General features: G+C 32.9%; 1 pseudogene; it reads left to right on the forward strand.

Annotated features, from left to right (window-relative positions):
• Nucleotides 1-1802: 1802 nt before the first annotated feature.
• Nucleotides 1803-5643, forward strand: LOC120216495 (annotated as a pseudogene).
• Nucleotides 5644-5878: the final 235 nt, after the last annotated feature.

The raw sequence follows: 5878 nt of genomic DNA on the forward strand, positions 1-5878 counted from the left end.
GCCTTTTCATTATTTCATAGCCCATTTTAAGAGTGGTTTATATTAAGATAAACCTGATGAAATAACCTATATAAGTGAGAATGATTAACCACATTCCATGAAAATGTTGGGTTGTTTTTCTAGTACACTTACTAAAATCCTAAGATAAGATGGCCAAATATACACTTGTGTATATATATCTTACACATCAAAGACTTCGGTAGATGAAAGAGTTAATTGTATGTTATGAGTTTAACCCTAACTTTGAAAGTTCAAGATTAGTTTCACTTATCTAAGAGAATAATCGTTCATCATTACTATATACTAGTTCAAGATATGTTAACTAGTGTTTAAGCAACTAGCTCCGCTATTGCTCTTCTGAGAATATTATATTTTGAGTTTCAAAATAATTCTTTTGCATTAGTGGGGGAATATTGGTAATGCAAAAATACACTATCCCATATTGAGTGGGAAATACCACTAGCTTGGGTATTTATAGTGTTCATTCTTCCCTCAATTGTTGAGTGGTAGAGAACAATGGGCAATCTCGTACACCGCTACCGTCGTCATCTATCAATCTTGTCTCAGATCGTGATCGTTCTCGTGCTCGTGGAAGTGAAAATGGTCGTGGTCATGGTAAAGGTCGAGGTTGAGGCTTGTGGTAATTCGTGTCACTACAAGAAAATATACCTTTAATGACACACGAACGATGACACACGCTAATTTATGACTTGCAAAACATGTGTGTCATAAAAAATGTCATGTTTTTTAAAATCTGAACGATTTATGACTTACAATAATGTGTGCCATATTTAATAGTCATAATCTAACAAAATTACAAAAACACGGAGTATAGTTTTAATTGTGTGTCATTTTTAGGAGTCGTATTCTAATTTCCCCCCTTATTTTCATCCTTTCCCGCTTGATCTTCCCCCCTCGTTAACAAAAGTTCACGCCGCATGTGTTTCCCCTATTTTTCTCATTTATCCCTTTTTGTCTTTGCAACCTCCCACTTGTTTGGCCATTCACCACAACGTAGTCGAGGGAGTCAAAAAGCAAGGGTTTCCACAGGTATTCCTCGTTCTCTATTCCACCATTCAATTTGGGTTTCCACAGTTATTGGTGTTATAGATGTAGAAGTAAAGAGAAGGGTTATGAGATACAAGTGAAAGAGGGTTTCTGTGATGAGGTTAGGCATTACTTCTGATTTTTCTGTGATGATGATATCATGTTTTTTCTAGGAATGTTTTTCTCATTTTTTCAGAAAACATCTCACATTAGTGTTATTTCCATCTGTGCGCAGTTTGATGAGCTGAGACAAATATACGAGGAATTGCAAGAATTTCTAGAAGAGGCGCTTGTTAGTGTATAAAACATTTATATTACGAATTCAAAATACTATTTGTGGTTTCTACATGTATATTAACATAAATTAGCATCCTCACAGGTTTCATTGTTAGAGCTTGAACAAGTTTCTCATTTATGCAAAGAGAAGTTTGCCCATTGTATTGTTTATATTCATCAAATAGGTGGGCATATGTCTCTTCGCATATCCATGTGTCAAATCAATTCATGTGATACTAAACATAATCTTACTCTACTGCAAGTACAACTTAATTAACATTTAGCATGATAATTTTTGTTTGTTTATCGTTGGATACTTGATGTGTTTTTTTGAAGAGAAACTGATGATATTGCACAAGCGAGAATTGAAGATCTTGAATTTGGTAAGTTGATGCATGCATTAGATGGCTAGCTAAATTAGTAATTGTCTAATGTTAGATTTTCAAGGCTAATTAAGTTGATATTTTCATCATATTTAAATGGTTGTGACTGTTATTCCCACTTTTATTGCATCTATTGGAGAATATTCTATGGAAACTCATTTCTCTGATGCTGATGGAGAAACAAAAAGATTCTTTTATCGTACTCCAAAGACACGAGAATTAGATAAACTTCTTAGAGATATTTATCATAAAGTTCTAGGTATGCTTTGTAATTCATTTCTAAGTTGTTAAGTCCAGTTGTGTTATATATTTACAAGGTTCATTTATCAAAAACAATTTACAAGTTTCATCAAGTAGCCCATCTCAACAAGCTGTATACCAGCCCATGCTGCTCCTAGAAAGTGAAAGGTCATGTTAGTTAACAGGGTAACGTGATTTTAGTGAATTTTTTGTAACATTAATTCTTAAATTCATTAACGAAGATATGGAGAGGGCAATTATCAGAGACTTGGTCTCACACGTATTAACATTCTCAACACATTTACACAAGGCTGTGAACTTTGTGTCTGAACTTGATTGGTAAGAATCATAAAAGGTTCTCTTTATCTATATTTTTCTCTATTCTCTAAACATAAACGTGTCCGAGGTAGTTGTGTTACTAACAATAATATCTTCATATTGATGTTAGCCTATTGTCATTGGCAATGGTTGCTCGCCAGAACAATTATGTGAGGCCTACTTTAACCAAGGAGACCATTCTTGATATACAAAATGGAAGGAACCATCTACTTATAATTTTACAATTATTTCTTAAAAAAACTATCAAGAGAATTATTATTAAAAGTGATATCATTTTTTCTCTAATAAGAAATAACAACTCCATACTGGTCTACAGGCATGTTTTGCAGGAAATGATAGTAGATACATTTATCCCTACTGACACAAAGATTCTTGATGAAGGTAAGTTGAGTTAAAAGTTCAATGGTAGCATGTAAAATTCTCAGGAAAATGCGTCTCATCTAGAAAAACATGTTCTGAATATTTCACTGTGAAGTTCTTCTCGCCCTCCAAATTATAAGGTTCTGTTATTTTCAGGAAGGATTCATATAATCACTGGTCCTAATTATTCAGGGAAAAACATCTATATAAAGCATGCGAGTCTGGTCTACTTTTCTAGAGGAAACATATTTGTAAAAGGCGTGTGATTTTTTGCGTGCATTTGCCAAGTTTTGATGGATTTATGTAACTGTACCTATTTGAAATACTAAATTCATGATACTTTGGAGATAAATAGTTTAGTAGCCTACATAATCATCCATTTATTGTACTTACAAATTTATGGTTTTCCTAGGTGGCTTTAATTGTTTTTTTTTCATATTGGAAGTTTTACCTGGTGATGTTGCAACAGTTGGATTAACTGATAGGTAACTTCTGCTTGTTGCTAAATTCATTCTTAAAATTATGTATCTCTGTTAGTATTTTATCTGGTATGTTAGTCAACCGTGTTTCCCATTTTCACAGGATATTCTGTGTGATGGGAGGCAAGTTTATGACTGCAGAACAATCCACTTTTATGATAGATCTGCATCAAGTGGGAATGAGCTAAGGTACACTGATTCATAGTGCAATTTTGGATATTTGTGTATATGTAATTTTTTTATTGGATATTTGAGGATTTGGATAGTGCAATTTTAATGGACTTGATTCGGAGTGGATGCAGATATTAACATCTGATATCCACTATCTGAATTTGCTTTACTTTTGTAACTGGTTCTGAAACAGATATTCGAATCAGTGATTGCTTTACTGTTTACTTTTGTCATACTAAATTTAGAGATTTGAGGGACTCGTATATTTGGTCTGATTCAGATAATAATATTCAAATATAATACAAATAATAAATAGATTTGGATTTTAAAGTAGCTTTGTAAATTTGAGTGCTACAAAAATTTCAGCTTTTGTCATCTCTTATTTTGAAAAGAGTTTTGGGTCGTTTAGGAAATTTCCAGTTTTTAATGTTGATGGTGATAATTTCATAGGCAGTAACTTCACTCTTTGTTTTGGGTGGATGAATTTGGTAAAGGAACCCTGACAGACATTGGTGTCTACTCTTTAACCTCATAGCACATATATGTAATTTCTGGTTATGCAGTACCACAAATATGTTCAACAAGTTATTGTATCCTTTTGAATTTAGATGGCATTGGTCTTCTTGGTGGGACCATAATGCACTTTGTCAACTTAGATGTTCCACTGAAGGTTTGCTGATATGTTCTTCCTCCTACAAAAATATCAGCTATTGTTATAATCTGATAGGTAGATCGAATCTACTATGTCAAGAAGTAAAAAATGTTTTGTTGTGATGTTGTTTACCCCCACTTATTCCATCTTAGACACATGTTTTGATATTCTGATTTGAGGTTTGATATTGAAAATATGGAAAACTGGGAAAAGTAATATGTTCATAGCGAAATCCATATCAAAATTCACTCCTTGGTAACATGTGTACTCTCATCTAGAGCTAAGTACTAAAATTCCAAGTTTTTTGCTCAGCTTGTTTAATTACTTGGCTTTACCATTCACCCACTGTTCATTTCAAGCTCAGGAAGGCTATTTGTTGTTTGGCTGCTGATTTAATTGAAACATAATATTTATGGTGGTTATATGAGTTATGAAAGAATTTAAGCGAAATTGAGTAACTTATTGAATGATTGGCTGGGTGTTTACTATAATAGTTATCAATAAACTATTAGGGGCATGCGGTATTTATATTTTGCAGGTTCTGGTGTGCACTCACTTGACCGAGTTACTTAATGAAAGTTGTTTACCAAAGGTACACATTACTGTATTCTCACAATTAATGGCATGTTCATCTAGAGAGGAATAAGGGAACACACGCACACGCATACACTCATTACACTCATTAACCTTTAACTTATTGATCTTACACTCTTCCCCTTCTATAACTATTTTCAGTCTGAGAAAATAAACTTTTACACCATGAGCGTGCTACAACCATAGGAGAACTCTACAAATGTTGAAGACATTATCTTTCTATACCAGTACAGTTCTGTTGTATTTACATCCAAAGGTATTGGCATCACAGTAACGTGTTAAAATCTTCCAATGATGACTATAACTTTATAGCATTCATCTCGGATACACGGAAAAAGATACAAAATAGGGGGTACATCATGGACACAATCATACTAGGATTTTCAAAAAATTAGGAGTATGACATGACACAACTTTTAAAAAATTATTTATATAACAATATACAATAAAAATGTAAAATTGATACTTATTAGTTTTAATTGATTTTTAAAACATTTAAAATTGATTTTTAAAAATGTAAAATTGATACTTTTATTTTATTCTTTTGATATGTCCCTATGTGTTCGATACATATTTTGCAATATCAGAGCTATATCTGTGTCCAACATTTGGATACTCCATGTCAAAGAGCGTCAGTGCATCATAGCTCTGTTATGCCCTGAAAGGTGACGGCAGCCTAGAACCCTTACAAATTTCTTGCTAGTGTTTGTTTGATCTTAATTATTTCCAAAGACCGTCATAGCTTGTGTTAATATGCATCTTATACCGAGCCACCAGGATGTATCAAAATAACTTAAGATTTGCAATTCCTGGGCCAGAACTATTGGTTTTAATGTACTTGTATATAATTTAATTCAAAAATCAAGATAATAATGATATATGCATTCTTGCAGGTTAGTTCCCGGAATGCAACTCTCAGCTATGGTGATTTTCCTTCCTCTATTTTTTATTCTTTGTAACTTGGGGATTCATTTAGGAAATCTTTACTAAAAATCATATCAATTACTTCTTATATCATGCAGGACTACATTGTGCACTACTAGCAGGTATGTTCAGAGTTTATAAGATTGAATTTGTTGCCATTTCATTACTATTTGCATAAAAATGATTGAAGCATTTAGGTAGTACAAGCCTGACCGGATCAACCAATTCAATCAAGACCTAGTTGGTCTAACGATTCAACCATATAAGTTGAATAAAAAATTAAGAGCCAATAAAAACTGTAAACCAAGAGCCTGAAAAGCTAGTTAAAACTGGCAAAACCAAACTTTCTTTTTATTAAGTTTGGACTTTTAACGAAATGCTTTTGTTCATTTTTTCTTTTGTTCATTTTAACG

This window comes from Hibiscus syriacus, unplaced genomic scaffold (assembly GCF_006381635.1).
Source record: "Hibiscus syriacus cultivar Baekdansim isolate YM2019G1 unplaced genomic scaffold, ASM638163v2 tig00110160_pilon, whole genome shotgun sequence".
In the NCBI taxonomy this organism is placed as follows: domain Eukaryota; kingdom Viridiplantae; phylum Streptophyta; class Magnoliopsida; order Malvales; family Malvaceae; genus Hibiscus; species Hibiscus syriacus.